The sequence below is a fragment of the Pygocentrus nattereri genome, chromosome 19 (assembly GCF_015220715.1).
Source record: "Pygocentrus nattereri isolate fPygNat1 chromosome 19, fPygNat1.pri, whole genome shotgun sequence".
Taxonomy (NCBI): Eukaryota; Metazoa; Chordata; class Actinopteri; order Characiformes; family Serrasalmidae; genus Pygocentrus; species Pygocentrus nattereri.
The window spans coordinates 14,156,479-14,174,272 of record NC_051229.1 but is presented as its reverse complement, the minus strand read 5'-3'; the positions used below and the strand labels follow the sequence as shown (position 1 = coordinate 14,174,272).

At 40.5% G+C, this 17,794-nt stretch overlaps 2 pseudogenes; one reads left to right on the top strand and one right to left on the bottom strand.

Moving 5' to 3' along the window:
* LOC108416627 overlaps positions 1-11,351 on the bottom strand; it is a 47,803-nt pseudogene extending 36,452 nt beyond the window's left edge.
* A 4,444-nt stretch (positions 11,352-15,795) lies between these two features.
* LOC119261604 overlaps positions 15,796-17,794 on the top strand; it is a 42,725-nt pseudogene continuing 40,726 nt past the window's right edge.

Here is a 17,794-nt window from a genome sequence, read left to right as displayed (position 1 = left end):
CCCCACGCGGGAGGGTGCTGCCTTACTTTCGTGCAGCATAGCACATAGTCTTTTAGTTAGTCGGCAGAGTAGTGTAAACCGCTGCTGACAGTCCAGAGCCGGGACCAGGCCGCAGACAGACAGGCTAAACCGACCGTCTGCGATCCGCCTTGAGGCGTCACCCAAGATTAATCGTATTGAGACTGTGTCTTTGCCCCGAATTAAAACTAAATTTAATCACAGAAAAACTCAATCAGTCCGCTTAAATAACCTTATCAACATATATCCATGTTCTGATGATAGCACTAGCACCTTAAATCTAAAACTTGGACTACTTAATATAAGATCACTAAACTCTAAAGCAGTCGTCGTAAATGAAATTATAAGCGATCATAAATTTGACTTTTTTTGTCTTACTGAAACGTGGGTTAGACCAGACGAATATTTAGCTTTAAATGAAGCCACGCCTGTAGGCTATAATTATGCACATAGGCCAAGACTATCAGGCAAGGGAGGTGGAGTCTGTATAATATACCAAAATACTCTAGATATTAGTCAGAAACAATGTGACACTTTCTCTTCCTTTGAGGTCCTCTCTATTCACGTCACAAATCCGGTCACAAAAAAGAAGGCGTTCTCATTATTTAACATTTACAGACCACCAGGGCCATACTCTGAATTTATAAAAGAATTTAGTGACTTCGCTGCAAACCTGGCTGTGTGCAACGATAAAGTAATAATTGTAGGAGATTTTAATATTCACTTTGAGAAGGTAGACGACCCATTAAAAAGGGCATTTACCTCAATCCTAGACTCTGTTGGTCTTACCCAAAATGTAATAGGGCCGACACACGACTGTAGTCATACGTTAGATTTAGTTTTGATACTAGGTCTTAACATAGACAAGCTGAATATCCTACCGCAAACCACAGCGATCTCCGACCATTACTTAATTTCGTATGAGCTACGATTTAGCCATAATATATATACGTCCCCTCGTTATTCAACAAAGCGCACAATAAAACCTTTTACCGCCCTACAATTTATAGAAAATCTCCCAGAGTTATCAACCCCAGTCTCCACTCCATCAGATCCAATGGAACTAGATTCACTAACCGATTATTTAGAAAATACATTACGATCCACTTTAGAAAATGTGGCCCCACTTAAAATAAAAAGAATAAGGCAGAAAAAGCTCGCCCCATGGTACAACGATAAAACCCGGACCTTAAAACAAACAGCTCGGAAATTAGAGCGGAAATGGCGTCATACCAAACTAGAAGTGTTCCACACTGCCTGGAAGGACAGCCTTATAGAGTATAGAAATGCTCTCACTGAAGCTCGCTCAGCATATCTGGCCTCGCTGATCGAGAATAATAAGTATAATCCTAGAGTTCTGTTTAATGTGATTTCCCAAATCACACAAAATCAGGCAGGTAATGAACCAGAAATCCCAGCAACTCTCACCAGTGAAGTTTTTATGGACTTCTTTAATAATAAAATTGATAATATTAGACAACAAATTCAACCCACAGTATCAAATTCAAATCCAGCTTGGCTGTCATCTGACTTGGCTGATATAGAACAAAACACAGTTGTAGAAAAGAATCTGGAAACCTTTTACCCCCTCCCACAGCTGGAGCTAGAGAAGATTATCTCCTCTGCAAATTGCACAACCTGCACACTCGATGCAATTCCATCAAAATTACTTAAAGAAGTACTGCCAGCCATTATAAACCCTATTTTAACTATAGTAAACTCGTCCCTTAGTCTGGGCCATGTACCCAAAGCTTTTAAACTAGCAGTTATCAAACCTCTGATCAAGAAACCAAATCTTGATGTCACCGTTTTGTCTAATTACAGGCCTGTCTCTAACTTACCGTTTATATCTAAGATCTTAGAAAAAGCTGTGGCCCAACAACTTAGTTCATATCTACATAAGAACCATATATATGAAAAATTCCAGTCTGGATTCAGGCCAAACCACAGCACTGAGACGGCTCTAGTTAAGATAACTAATGATCTTTTTCTTGCCTCTGATCAAGGCTGCGTATCCCTTTTAGTGCTACTTGACCTCAGCGTGGCTTTTGATACAATAGACCACAATATTCTCTTAGAAAGGTTAGAAAACATGGTTGGAGTCACAGGGACGGCCCTATCATGGTTCAGATCTTACCAATCAGAACGTTATCAGTTCGTTAGGGTAAACAATTTATCTTCCACTTATTCAAAAGTGAGATTTGGAGTTCCGCAGGGCTCTATATTAGGACCTTTATTATTTACCCTATACATGTTACCGTTAGGCACAGTTATAAGTAACCATGGCGTAAACTTTCATTGTTATGCAGACGATACTCAACTGTACATATCAGCCAAGCCTGATGACCAGTACAGGTTAAAGAAAATGGAGGACTGTGTAAAAGACGTCAAAGGCTGGATGTCACAGAACTTCCTCCTACTAAACAGTAACAAAACAGAGGTTCTCCTTCTGGGTCCAAAAATAGCAAGAAGTAAATCACCAGATTTAATCTTAAATCTCGCCGACTTTCCAGCCACACCTGGATCAGCAGCAAAAAATCTCGGCGTTATAATAGATTCAGATTTATCATTCGATCAACACATAGGCAGCATCACTAGGACAGCTTTTCTACATCTTCGCAACATTGCCAAGATCAGAAATGCCCTGTCCCTGCGTGATGCAGAAACACTAGTACACGCCTTTATTACTTCTAGGCTAGACTACTGTAACGCACTACTGTCAGGATGCACGAGCAGGAATTTAAACAAACTCCAATTAGTCCAAAACGCCGCAGCCAGGGTCCTCACTAAAACTAGAAAATTTGAACATATCAGTCCAGTGCTATCATCACTTCATTGGCTACCTATTAAATTCCGTATTGATTATAAAATCCTTTTATTGACGTATAAAGCCCTACATGGTCTCGCTCCCGAGTACCTGCAAGACCTTATTTCTCATTATGAGCCATCACGACCACTCAGATCCCAGAGCGCTGGATTATTAATAGTCCCCAAAATTCAGAAGGTTTCAGCTGGGGGAAGAGCTTTTTCTTATAAAGCCCCCAAACTCTGGAATGACCTTCCAGAAACTGTTCGGGACTCAGACACAGTCTCAATCTTTAAGACTAGGCTGAAAACTCACTTGTTCAGTATAGCTTTTGGTAGCTAATGTCCCCCCTTAGATAAAGGTAGCAGATCCAGGGGTCCATGGACACAGGGAATTATAGTAAACTGAGACGCTGGTGCTGTCGTCCCGCTGCTCGCACGCGGTCACTCAAGTTTGTGGACGGTGGAGTGGAGGGATGCCGAATTGTTTCAAAGTGCTGCCGTGTCTGTGTGTCCTTCTGGTTCTCTCCTTTCAGTTAAGCTGTCATAGTCAGATCTGCCGGAGTCGTTAGCCACACTCTGTAAATGTTTACATTCCCTGTTTATGTACAAATGGATAGAACAAAACTAATTCCATTTACCTACTTTCTTTCCGAGTACACAATCACCCATATGACCGGCTGGACACTGAAGGACGACCGACTGCCGAGCCCTCCTGCTACCTACTTCAGACCAGCTGCCCATGCCCCAACCACCTACCTCGGATGAGCTGCCCACCCCACGCTGATGTTTTCATAGTCTCCTAGTTATTCATAATACCAATATTACTGCTATTAATATTAGTAGTATAATCACTTGTAGGTAGTTTGACCAGAGGAGGATGGGTCCCCCCTGGTGAGCCTGGTTCCTCCCAAGGTTTCTTCCTCAGTTCTGAGGGAGTTTTTCCTTGCCACTGTTGCCTCTGGCTTGCCCACCAGGGGGTTTCTGTACATTCTTAGAGTTCTCTTGAAACTTTTTCTTTTCTGAAACTCTGTAAAGCTGCTTTGTGACAACATCCGTTGTAAAAAAGCGCTATACAAATAAATTTGATTTGATTTGATTTGATTCATGACACTCACCTCTTTCCAATTAACCTGGTTACCTGTGGAATGTTCCAAACAGATGTTTTTTGAGCTTTCCTCAACTTTTCCAGTCTTTTGTTGCCCCTGCCCCAACTTCTTTGGAACATGTTGCAGGCATCAAATTCAAAATGAGTGAATATCTGCAAAAAAACAATAAAGTTTATCCGTTTGAACATTAAATATCTTGTCTTTGTAGTGTATTCAATTGAATATAGGTTGAAAAGGATTTGAGAATCATCGTATTCTGTTTTTATTTATGTTTTACACAATGTCCCAACTTCGCTGGAATTGAGGTTGTACAATGAATTTGTACTATATATCATACAATTATGATGAAAATGGTTTCATTCTAAGACTTTAGCTTAAGGTTTTTACTTCCTGTTGATTCACACTTTCTATCTGTAAAAAGCCTTTCAGAATAACCTGCAGCTACACTGCTTATACAAATGTAAAGTTAAAGGAATGGATTGCTGAAAAATCAACGTAACACTTTTTTTCACCTCAGATGTCGTCGACGAAACAAGTTTTGTGTCCAAATACTGCTTCTTTACTTTAGCTCAGGAGCTATGAGGTTAATATTGCTAACAAACACAAAGTCAATAGTCACCCAAATCTTTTCCATAAATACATCCTTAACATGTCTCTCAACCCATTCAAATGACATCTAGGTCTTCATTAAAGTTGTAAAGACTTGATGATGTGGTTTAGGACACAGAATGACTGTAGCTGAATGCTGTAGACCTCCACTTTAAAGGTGTTGTGCTGAATTACGAATAACCTACAAAGTTCAGCTCCTCTTTGTACACCGGACGCTACGTTAGTCATTCTGTTTCAATTGTTAAACTTAATCTTCAGGTCAAAAACTCAAGATTGACACTCATTTATATAAAATATATATAAAGTGAAATAAAATATAAAGTGTTTGTTAGCAATGTTAGCTGCATAGATCCAGTGCTAAATGAAAGAAGCAAAATTTGGGCAACAAATATGTCTTGGCTCATTGCTCTTTTTTCTGTCATAAGTGTTTTGTTGAGATATTTGTTATGACATTACATGTTTGGAGTGAATATATGATTAACAAATTTCTCAGTAGCCTATAAAGCATTTAAAAAGCTGATGTGTTATATGTAAAATTTGTTCTGATTGATTAAATTCCAGCTGTTTATTTTACCTTAGAAATTAAATATGAAGTTTAAATAATTACAATTTCACTTCATTGCACATATTTTCAATCCTAGGTTATAAAGTCTACAAAGATTAAAATAAAAAAAATTATTTAGAAATATGGATTAAATGTTAAAACAACTGAAATGTTTGAAATCCTCAAGCATCACCAGACTTATTACACACTTACTCACTCACTTCTACAATCAGTAAGTATTTTCATGCTGACTGAAGAAACATTTTTACAGTGTGTGAGCTCAAAAGTCACCAGTCCTTCTGTCACTTATACTGAAGTAGCTGATAATCAATGAGAGTTTGTGCATCTCATGATGGTTTTACTAGGGAATTCACTTTTCTACCACTGGGGGTTTCTACATATGCATTATAGTTCTGCATGAAAGTTGTAAATCATGCGCATAAGAAACCGTGAGTATGTGAGGTTTACATACAAAACTGAGCGCACACACACACACACACATGAGAAATGAGCCTCCTGAAACGTACACTAATCTTTATTATAGCTCCACATTAGTACATCTCTTCCATTTTACATACAAAACTTGAACATTTCGGAAGAAATTATTTCTGTCTGATTGAAGTTTACAGTTTCCCAACATGAATGACAAACAAAAGTGAGGATCATAGTTCTGCGTATGTCACTTAAAGAGCAGTGGGTCACTTCAAAGGTGATGCAAATATGCTCCTGTTCCAATTTCATATTTGGAAAGATTACATACACAAAAAACAATGAAGTTCACAATGTAAAACATCAGATATTGTGTTTTGGTACTGTTTGTAATTTAATACACTTCAACAGAATTTGCTAATCACAGCTCTGTTTTATTGCCATTTCACATACGGTCCCAACAAGTTCTAGAATTAGGTTTATATATTAAATTTGGGATGAGAGGAACCGTTGCAGTTAATAGAGAATAGTGGTGACGTGAACTGATTGCTGGGTTTAAGTGAGACTCTACTGGCTGAGATTTTAGTGTGTAGTCTGGGTTGGAGTTTGTTCAATTCAAATGACCAATAAAAGCAGAAACAGCAGTCAAAACAGGAGCTCATGAAGCAAGAAGTTGAAGAAATACGTTCTAAACTGACAGTGCTGATGAACCTGTTGCCCACAACAGAAGTTCAGATGCAAAAGCTGCAGTGTTGTAGCTTCTTAATTATCGACACCTCCAGGATCTCAGCGTTTGTGGAATCATTCAGTTGTGTGAAAGAACTGCTGTGACTCTCTGAAACAAAACAAAGCAGGAATAAATCACCACCTGTATAAATTCACAAACTAAGGAATCAGACTGTCAGTTTATATCTTGTGGTGATGATGACAGATTCTATAATGTGTTATCACTGCGTCACTGGGGGGTTCAGACAGCAAGAGGAGTTACACTCATAAGACTGGGAGTGAGAAAATAGCAGAAAAGGCCGAAGCAGAAGCTACAATAGTGTGCTCTTTGCTGGCAGGTGGTGGCGACAGACTGATCCCTTACAAATGCATCATAGACCACTTAAGAATTTGAATTCTTGTTATATCATGTTGTATCTTAACTTATGATGTGGTAGCATTTTTTTCTAAATGCACTATTGTGATAATTTTAGAATCTTTGATAAAAGTTAGAGAAGTATTGTGATGTATTTTAACAGTACGAGTCTGCTTAGTATTGATGTGGCAATTAATATGTAAAAAATGCACCATAAGTACTGACCAATAGTGACTCATTCTCTTCAGTATTTTTAATATGGTTTTCTACTCACTTGGGTTTCTCAGTGCCAGAACATGTAGTTTCCTCTGTAGAGAAAGGAATAAAGAAATGAAAAGTTAATAGATTCTGAAAGCTGTCAGTCACGCCATATGAAATAGTAATAATAAATGTAATATATAAATGTAATGCTCTTCTGTCTGTGTATACATACATACAAAATCGTTGTTGGAATTAAACCTCGTATCTCCTTTTGTCATTTTTCAGTTTGACATGATTTCAAAGTAGAACATTGAACTAACAGAAATGACCTTAAATTACTTGGAAAAACATCTGGTTCCATTGTCTTACATTAAAAGTACAGTATGTTTTTTCCTTCTCCTGTAAACCTACCATTTTGGAGATAGATCGATAGATCACTGCCTGAATTCTAAACTGCTCATGACAGGCATCGTGAGGACAGTGCTCGAGCCCCGTGTACCAACGAGAGGCACAAAAGTGACCGCACCTGGAGTGGTCATACTTTCCTGAGTTTCCTGACTGTTTCTTCTCTTGTAGTCACAGCTGTTGCTAACAACTTTAAGCAAAGTGGTGCAAGTTAAACAACATTACAGCTGGATGATCAGCAGATATGAACAGTATTTCTGATACATGTGATCTTACTTGAAGGTCTTTCAGTGACAGTGAGGTGAACAGTAAACCCCACATCTCCTGCACTGAACCAGTACCAGCCAGCATCACTCTTCTGCAGACCCCTCATCTCCACACTGACTGATCCTTTTCCATAGTCAACTACCAGCACTGCTGAATTCTGGGATGTGGTAGTCCTCCCCCCTAAGAAACACTTATCTTTAAATCTGTACCACTTCCTCTTTTCTTTCTTATATTCAGCACTGTAGAAACACTGGACACTGATTCTGCCCCCTTCCTGACCACTCACTCTGCTGTTCATCACCGACACAGCAGGATCTGAATAAAGAGGCAGAGAATGAGTCGTATAAATACATCCTCCATCATAAATAACACGTCTAAGTTATAGTGAACAGATTCTACTTCCCACAGAGAGACGTCTTATCTGAACTGACCATCAGGTACACATAATCACCATCATCTGATCCAGTACCAGTAATTTCCACAGCACACCAATAATATCCAGAGTCAGAGTCTTGGAGTCTCTTCAGTTCCACAGTAAACATATTCTGGGTTGGATGATCAGTAAGTGATGTTCTTCCACTTGTGTTTGTATAGGCTACTATTTTACAGTTGATCCAGTCCTGCCCTTTACACCAGTATTTACGGTTTGATTTGTATTTCTCATCATAAAAACATGGAATAGTGAGAGATCCTCCACATCTTACAGTTAAATTTCTCAGTGTCTTCAGGCTCTCAGAATCTGCAGAACAGAAGCCAATTAATTCAGCATTACTGTAGAACTACTTCAGAGGAAAGATAGGAGGAAGGAGAAGATTATTATGTGATACAACTACAGATGGGAGTTGTCACACTGTACAATGAAATGGGCTGATAGGTAGTTTGACCAGAGGAGGATGGGTCCCTCCTGGTTAGCCTGGTTCTTCCCAAGGTTTCTTCCTCAGTTCTGAGGGAGTTTTTCCTTGCCACTGTTGCCCCTGGCTTGCCCACTGGGGGGTTTTGTACATTCTTATACTCCTGTTAAAACTTTGTCTTTTCCGAAATTCTGTAAAGCTGCTTTGTGACAATATACGTTGAAAAAGCGCTATACAAATAAATTTGAAATTTTAATTCTTGCATAGTGTAGCTTTAAATTCTAAATCAGCAAGAAAATCATTGAATTGTAGCGGGGAGTGAGGAGGTGGACACACATGCTGAGATTAGCGACCAATGGGCAAATCCATGGTCACTGTCAACACGGTCCAGGGAAAACGAGCCAACATGGATACATCGGGGACCAGACATGACAAACCAGAACCAAACACCAGTACAAACAACAACAGAGAGATTCAAACAGCAAAGACCAGCAAGGACAAGGGGCAAACAGGGCTTAAATACAAATGAAAAACAAGGGACAGGTGGAGACAATCAAGGGCGGAGTCATGAAACGAGGGGGCTAAACCAAAACACGAACACATGGACAGGACTGGGAGGGGCCAATCATGACAGTACCCACACCCTCCCAAAGGCACGCATACCAAGGCGCACCAAACAAACAGAACAAAACAAACAGACACAAAACAAGGACAGAGCCAAACTAGACAAGGACAGGAGCCAGGACAGGGCATGGGATAGGCACAGAAGAACGTGGAACAGGAACCATGGGTACAGAAGCAGAGGCAGAAACACTAGTGGAAGCCAAAGGCACAGAAACAGGAGACAACACCAGACAGGAACAGACAAAACACGAACAGATCGAGGACGAAAAATGGAGGGAGAATGAGGAGGCACAACACAAAGACTGCGAACAAGAGACGAATGGAGGTACAACAGGATGAGGGAAACAAGCACGCAAGACAGACCATGCAAAAGACAGGGGAACAGGAACCAAAGCAGACAGTGGCACAGAAATGGAGCTGGAGACAGAAACAAAAAGAGATACAGGTACAGGAACCACAACAGGAACGGGAACAGAAACAACAGACGGGAACAAAACCACACCAGGGACTGAGTAGGGCAAAAACAAAGTAACAGCAGACACGAGAGGAACGGGAGGCCCACGGGCTACAGCAGACACGGGAGGAATGGGAGGCCCGCAGGGAACAGCAGACACGGGAGGAACAGGAGGCCCATGGGGAACAGCAGACACAGCAGGAACGGGAGGCCCACGGGGAACAGCAGACACAAACAAGGGCGGGAACAAAGGAGCTGTAATGTTTGCAGGGGCAGGCCCGCTACGACGTCCGGGGGGCAGGCGGGCACCCTACGACGTCCTGGCGGCGGGTCCGGAGGCACGGCGACTGGCGGCGGGTGCGTCCATGGTATCAGGCTTGCCACTGGGTGCGGCCACAGGATCAGGAACTCCGGCTGGGGACAGCTGCTCCAACCTAGAGGAACAAACTGAAACGGGACCCACTCGGCCATTTCCAAGGCTCACTCGAACGATAGGCAGCTCGCAGTGGCGCTTGCGAACGAGCGAAGTACCACAGTATGGGTTATCTGAATGTTCCATCCGTCTCACCTCGTCTTGTGCTGCAGGTCGCTCCTCCCTGCAGCGTTGCTCAAGATGGGTGGACCCAAGGCGCTTACCTGAGCACTCGTCATCCAACTCGAGGACGGGAAGGTCTTTCATCTTCCTATGGGACCGACGAGACGCTCGTGTTCCCTCAGCGCCAGGAGATTTGCTGTCTCTGGCTTGGTGGTGTTGGGACATGTCGAACTTGGGCTGCATAGAAACAGCCAGAGTTTAGTCCCAATGAAACAACCACATACTGGAGTCTCGCTTACTCGCTACGTCCTTTGGTGGCTGGTCTTTCTGTAACAGGGAGTGAGGAGGCAGACGCACATGCTGAGATAAGTGACTTTTATCATGGGCAAATCCAGGGCTACGGTCAGAACGGTCCAGGGTCAATGAGCCAACACGGATAGATTGGGGACTTGATATAAACCAGACTCAAACATCAGTACAACCAACAACATAGAGATTCAAACAACAGCAAACAAAGACCAGCAAGGACAAGGGGCATAAACAGGGCTTAAATACACATGGAATACGAAGGACAGGTGGAAAACAGGTGGGGACAATCAGGGTCGGAGTCAAGAAACGAGGGGGCTAAACCACAACATGAACACATGGACAGGACTGGGAGGGGCCAATCGCGACATGAATCCCTAAATCAATAAACATTTACACTTTTAAATACAAAAATAAATGATAACTGCAGTGTCTTAAGAAGGTACAGAAGTTTAAGTTTAAGTGATACTTTTTTAATCCCACAAACAGGGAAATTCCACCTCTGCATTTAACCCATCCGTGAAGTGAAACATCACATACACACACTAGTGAAGATACACGCACACTAGAGGGCAGTGAGCACTTGCCCGGAGCGGTGGGCAGCCCTATCCACAGCGCCAATAATAAGTGTTTTTCAATTGGCTTTGTCTGTTATTCTAGGCAACACATTTATAACAGGCAATTTCCTGTAACATTTAAAGTGATATGATACTAAAAAAGAACTCCAACAGGTGAGAATCATCATCTGCGTGAATGAAAATTTATTTTTCAAAATTACTTCATGAATTCAATTCTCTGCTACAGAATCGTGGCTCCCTCAAACTGCACCCCACCAGAAAGAGGTGTAAAAAATGCCCAGCAGGAGGTGATTTGATCAAATACAAGCTTTTAAGCAATTTACTCAAACTCCTCCGTCCATTATTAACCTGTTATTTTCATTAAAAATGCATCGCAAGTGAAGAAAATGGGTCCATTACATTGGGATAATGATAGAAACAGGAAAAATACAACTCTGATCTTACCTGAGATACAGAGGAGCAACACAAAGAGAATTAAAGAACTCATGACTGAGTAAAAGTACGTGTTTCTGTAAGAGGCTCCAGTGAAAAATACTCTTCCTGCCTCTGAGTGAAGCAGCTTGACTGCAGTGCAGTTCCTGTTTTTTTTTTAAATTTACTCTACCCACACTCCCGCCCCCCACTCTCTACCTCTACCGTCTCTTGCTGTTATTGACTGTGTAATAAGGAGAGTCCCACTTTAATGGATGAATAGATCGATGGATGGATACTTGGTTGGTTGGATGCTTGGTTGGTTGGTTGGATGGATGGATGGATGGATGGATGGATGGATGGATGGATGGATGGATGGATGGATGGATGCTTAATTGGATGGATGGATGGATGGATGGATGGATGGATGGATGGATGGATGGATGGTTGGATAATACTTTGAGCTGCCACTGGTATGAAAAGTGCTCTATAAAAAAAGAGATTATTAATAAATTAAAGTATATTTTTGCTTTTGGGATATGCTACATTACATTAGAACAGAAATAGATGCAGGCTCAATATCAATCAAATTTAACAAGAATTCCAAGGGATGCCAATAATTGTGACATATTTGTCATTAAGAAAAATGTTTAGTCTTTCTCTCTGTCTCTCTCTCTCTCTCTCTCTCTCTCTCTGTCTCTCTTATAGATGTTTTGCTCACCCTTCTTTATCAGGATGCCAGTAATTCTGTAGACTGTAAAGAAACAAGCTTGGGAACACTTTAAATAGTCACTATGGGTGTGCTCTGCCTCCTGCTGGACTGATTGTGAACTGCATTAGTCCTGATCACTTAACCCCTCAGTTCAGTACAGAGAAGACGAATTCTGTTGCTGTTAAAATGTCACAGGTTACTCACGTACACTTTGATTTACCGGCATCTTTACTGAAACTGCTGGTCTACAGAATTTATCTTCATTACCTCTCTAGTGAATCGTGAACAGTGTTAGGAGAGCTCATCTATTACAGATCACTCATCACATCTCTCAAACTGGAAAAAGTAATCACGCTATTTATTGCTTTATTTATTAATTACACTATAACTGTATGATATGTTTAAGTATGGTATTAACTTAGAAATGTGGCTCCAAGACTGAACATTAGCTTTCGTTAGGATAATTAAAGTAGCTCATAAGTTTGCAAACAAGCAAGGATAGCTAGCTAGATAGCAACCACATAGCTGGCAGTGGAAAAGAGGCCTACCGCCCCGCGCTACTGTGGATGAGTTAGGCTAATGTAGCTAGTACAGGCTAAGTGAGCTAGTGTTAGCTAGCTAGCTACATTACTTAGCTAGCTATTGAAGCCGTAATTTGCCCGTTTGTGTCGTGTAAGTTAATATGCATGCAGAAACCACTCGTCTTAACCCAGGTCAAAAAGGACATTTCATAGATGCTTTATGTCAAAAAATAACAGAATCCACTTGAGTCTGTTTGAAACCATCATTAAGTCAGGGGGTTGACAACGTCGAATTCTCTGTGCCACCTTAAAAAGAACTGCTGAACTATTTATTCCTCCTGTCCTCTTCACCTCCTGCCCCTTACTTTGGTGTTCCCGGTCAAAATTGATCGGTCTGTTTTAACTGGGAACACGACGGGTGTAACAATTGATTAATTAAACACTCAAAATTCAATGAAATAGGTGATCATCTCTTTTATATGTGCAAGTGCAGTGTGGAGGATATCATAAGGCCTTGAGGCAATCAGATGAAAAACACAATATTTATGAGTGATTTAAGTTGTAAATCGGTCAGATTTGACCCAACGACAACAGGAAGGTTAACCTTTTTTTGTGCTAATTTAAGAGCAGTTAAAACAGGCCAGTCAATTTTGACCAGGAACACTAAAGTAAGGGGCGGGAGGTGAAGAGGACAGGATCTATAAAATGTCCTTTTTGACCTGGGTTAAGACGAGTGGTTTCTGCATGCATATTAACTTACACGACACAAACGGGCGAATTACGGCTTCAATAGCTAGCTAAGTAATGTAGCTAGCTAGCTAACACTAGCTCACTTAGCCTGCACTAGCTACATTAGCCTAACGCGTCCACGCCGGGGCAGGACGGTAGCGCGCACCGCACTGTACAGCGCTGGTGTGGGTGCGTTAGGCTAATGAGGCTAACTGTTAGATTGCCTAACGCATCCACAGCGGCGTGGGGCGGTAGGCCTCTTTTCCACTGCCGGTTATATTGTTGCTATCTAACTAGCTAGCTAGCTATGGTCTTAACTGTGTGGACTCGTTAGGCCGGCTGTGGTTTATTTTTCCACTTGCTTTGTTGCTACATCAGAATCAGGACGTTTACGACGTTTCGTAATAATTCTTTGACAGTTCTGTCCTTTACTCATACACTACAAGACTAATATAAGAAACTTCTGCATATATTTAGCACTATGCTAACACTGCTATACCTTATTAGCTACATTGGCCTTTAGTGGAAATGAGACCATTAACACACATTAAAACTTTGTTGAAAGGGACTTATTTGAAAATAACATTTTATGTGGCCTGTTTATACAAGATGTCATATTTTGTCGAGAGCTGGGTGTATAGTCAAATATAAGTGTTATTCTGCTTATAATATTGAAACATTTGATTTTAACCTCAAGCATTACTTCGACCCTTTAAGTATACAATGTTGAGAAATGTCGTGAAAATAAATGAATTTATCTGCAACATGACTGACTACTAAAAATTTACTCCATACCTTAGGCAGGTGTACCTAAACAACTAGCAAAACCCCTTAGCAAACGCTACTAACTTGAAGTGCGCATGCGTTAATTAAACTAGTTAGTACAGTAGACAAGAAACGTAAAATTTTAAGTTACATCAACAAAGGAAAAAAAGTTAGGAATACATTGGAGCTGAATTTATTGAAATTACTTAAGATGATATGTGAACAACCCCGACTTTTTTTTTTTAGTTCAAATTACATTCTTACTTTAGTTTCGAGAACTAAAGACAAGTTGGATCTTTTACAGTGTACCTTCACCACAAATGAGACCTCTAGATCCAAACCATTACATTGTTGTTGACCAGCAAATTTAGCAGCATCAACAAAAATATAATTGATTTGAACAATTTCAAATAATTGCAACACCATCATGGTGAACAAAACAAAAATGTGGTAAATGTAGGCAAACCTGCACTTTAACGTGGAGACACCATTCAACCATGCAACCTTTCCTGTGAAATGAACTCATGAAAATGAGGGGTATTTAAGAGAAAACGTTAAACTTATCCTTGCTTGTTTGCTAACTTATTAGCTACTTTAATTATCCTAACGAAAGCTAATGTTCAGTCCTGAAGCCACATTTCTAAGTTAATACTATACTTAAATATATCATACAGTTATAATATAATTAATAAATAAACTAATAAATATTGTGATTACTTTTTCCAGGTTGTAGTAAGTAAAGTAATCCTATTTGAGTTTGAGAGATGTGATGAGTGATCTGTAATAGATGAGCTCTCCTAACTCTGTTCACGATTCACTAGAGAGGTAATGAAGATAAATTCTGTAGACCAGCTGTTTCAGTAAAGATGCTGGTAAATCAAAGTGTACCTGAGTAACCTGTGACATTTTAACAGCAACAGAATTCGTCTTCTCTGTACTGAACTGAGGGGTTAAGTGATCAGGACTGATGCAGTTCGGAATCAGTCCAGCAGGAGGCAGAGCACACCCATTGTGACTATTTAAAGTGTTCACAAGCTTGTTTCTTTACAGTCTACAGAATTACTGGCATCCTGATAAAGAAGGGTGAGCAAAACATCTATATGAGAGACAGAGAGAGAGAGAGAGAGAGAGAGAGAGAGAGAGAGAGAGAGACTAAATATTTTTCTTAATGAGAAATAATTCCCTTGGAATTCTTGTTAAATTTGAATAAAATTGAGTCTACATCTATTTCTGTTCTAATGTAATGTAGCATATCCCAAAAGCAAAAATATACTATAATTTATTAATAATCTCTTTTTTTATAGAGCACTTTTCATACCAGTGGCAGCTCAAAGTGTTATCCAACCATCTATCCATCCATTCATCCACCATCCATCCATCCATCCATCCATCCATCCAAGCATCCAACCAATCAATTAAGCATCCATCCATCCATCCATCCATCCATCCATCCAACCAACCAAGCATCCATCTATCCATTCATACATCCATCTGTCCATCCATCCATCCATCCATCCATCCATCCAACTAAGCATCCAACCAACCAAGTGTCCATCCATCCATCCATCCATCCATCCATCCATCCATCCATCCATCCAGCCATCCAACTAAGCATCCAACCAGCCAAGTATCCATCCACCCAGCTATCCATCCATTCATGCACCATCCATTAAAGTGGGATTCTGCCTTATAACACAGTCAATAACAGCAAGAGACGGTAGAGGTAGAGAGTAGGGGGCGGGAGTGGGGGTGAGGGGGTGGGGGTAGAGTAGATTAAAAAAAAACAGGAACTGCACTGCAGTCAAGCTGCTTCACTCAGAGGCAGGAAGATTATTTTTCACTGGCGCCTCTTACAGAAACCCGTACTTTTACTCAGTCATGAGTTCTTTAATTCTCTTTGTGTTGCTCCTCTGTATCTCAGGTAAGATCAGAGCTGTATTTTTCCTGTTTCTATCATTAGCCCAACGTAATGGACCCATTTTCTTCACTTTGCGATGAATAATGCATTTTTAATGAAAATAACAGGTTAATAATGGAGGGAGGAATTTGAATAAATTGCTTAAAAGCTTGTATTTGATCAAATCACCTCCTGCTGGGCATTTTTACACCTCTTTCTGGTGGGGTGCAGTTTGAGGGAGCCACGATTCTGTAGCAGAGAATTGAATTCAGGAAGTAATTTTGAAAAATAAATTTTCATTCACGCAGATGATGATTCTCACCTGTTGGAGTTCTTTTTTAGTATCGTATCACTTTAAATGTTACAGGAAATTGCCTGTTATAAATGTGTTGCCTAGAATAACAGACAAAACCAATAGAAAAACACTTGTTATTGGCACTGTAGATAGGGCTGCCCACCACTCCGGGCAAGTGCTCACTGCCCCCTAGTGTGTGTGTATCTTCACTAGTGTGTGTATGTGATGTATCAGTTCACGGATGGGTTAAATGCAGAGGTGGAATTTCCCCGTTTGTGGGATTAAAAAAGTATCACTTAAACTTAAACTTCTGTACCTTCTTAAAACACTGCAGTTATCATTTATTCTTCATCTTGAGATATTTTATATTTAAAAATGTAAGTGTTTATTGATTTAGTGATTCATGTCACGATTGGCCCCCCCTATAAGTCCTGTCCATGTGTTCGTGTTTTGGTTTAGTCCCCTCGTGTCGTGACTCCGCCCCTGATTGTCTTCTGACTGTTTTCCACCTGTCCCCCATTTTCCATGTGTATTTAAGCCCAGTGTTTGCCCCTTGTCCTTGCTGGTCTTTGTTTGTTGTTTGAATCTCTGTCTGTGTTGTTGGTTGTACTGGTGTTTGTTTGATTCTGGTTTGTCTGGTCCCCGATCTATCCATGTTGGCTCATTGATCCTGGACCGTTTTGAGTGTGACCCTGGATTTGCCCATGATAAGTCGCTTATCTCAACATGTGTGTCCGCCTCCTCACTCCCCGTTACAATTCAATGATTTTCTTGCTGATTTAGAATTTAAAGCTACACTATGTAAGAATTTTGTTACATTTGAGAGATGTAGCCTTACTGAGTAAAGAGATAAAAACATGCTAATACAAAGTCTGTGTGCTGCTGTGATTTGCCCAGTAAAGCCTGAAATAATACTTTACAAGTCAGAGGTTGGTTTGGGTTTAGCAGAGGTTTTTTAGACCACACATCCTCATGTATTAACAACATGTGCAGACTGAAAAAAGACGTTCCAGCTCAATGTTTAGATATCAGATGCATATACTGATGAAGATATGATGATCATAGTAGATCATTTACTCACATATTATTATTATTATTATTTATTATTATTATTATGCAACAAAAGCAGCTAGAAGCCCATTTTTCATGTATGCAATGGAAATACTTCAAGCAAGCACAACCCCATCAGCCCATTTCAGTGTACAGTGTTGCGACTCCCATCTGTAGTTGTATCACATAAAAATCTTCTCCTTCCTCCTATCTTTCCTCTGAAGTAGTTCTACAGTAATGCTGAATTAATTGGCTTCTGTTCTGCAGATTCTGAGAGCCTGAAGACACTGAAGAATTTAACTGTAAAACGTGGAGGATCTCTCACTATTCCATGTTTTTATGATGAGAAATGCAAATCAAACCGTAAATACTGGTGTAAAGGGCAGGACTGGCTCCTCTGTAAAATAGTAGCCTATACAAACACAAGTGGAAGAACATCAGTCACTGATCATCCAACCCAGAATATGTTTACTGTGGAACTAAACAGCCTCCAAGACTCTGACTCTGGATATTATTGGTGTGCTGTGGAAATTAGTGGTGGATCAGATGACGGTGATTATGTGTACCTGACGGTCAGTTCAGGTAAGACGTCTCTCTG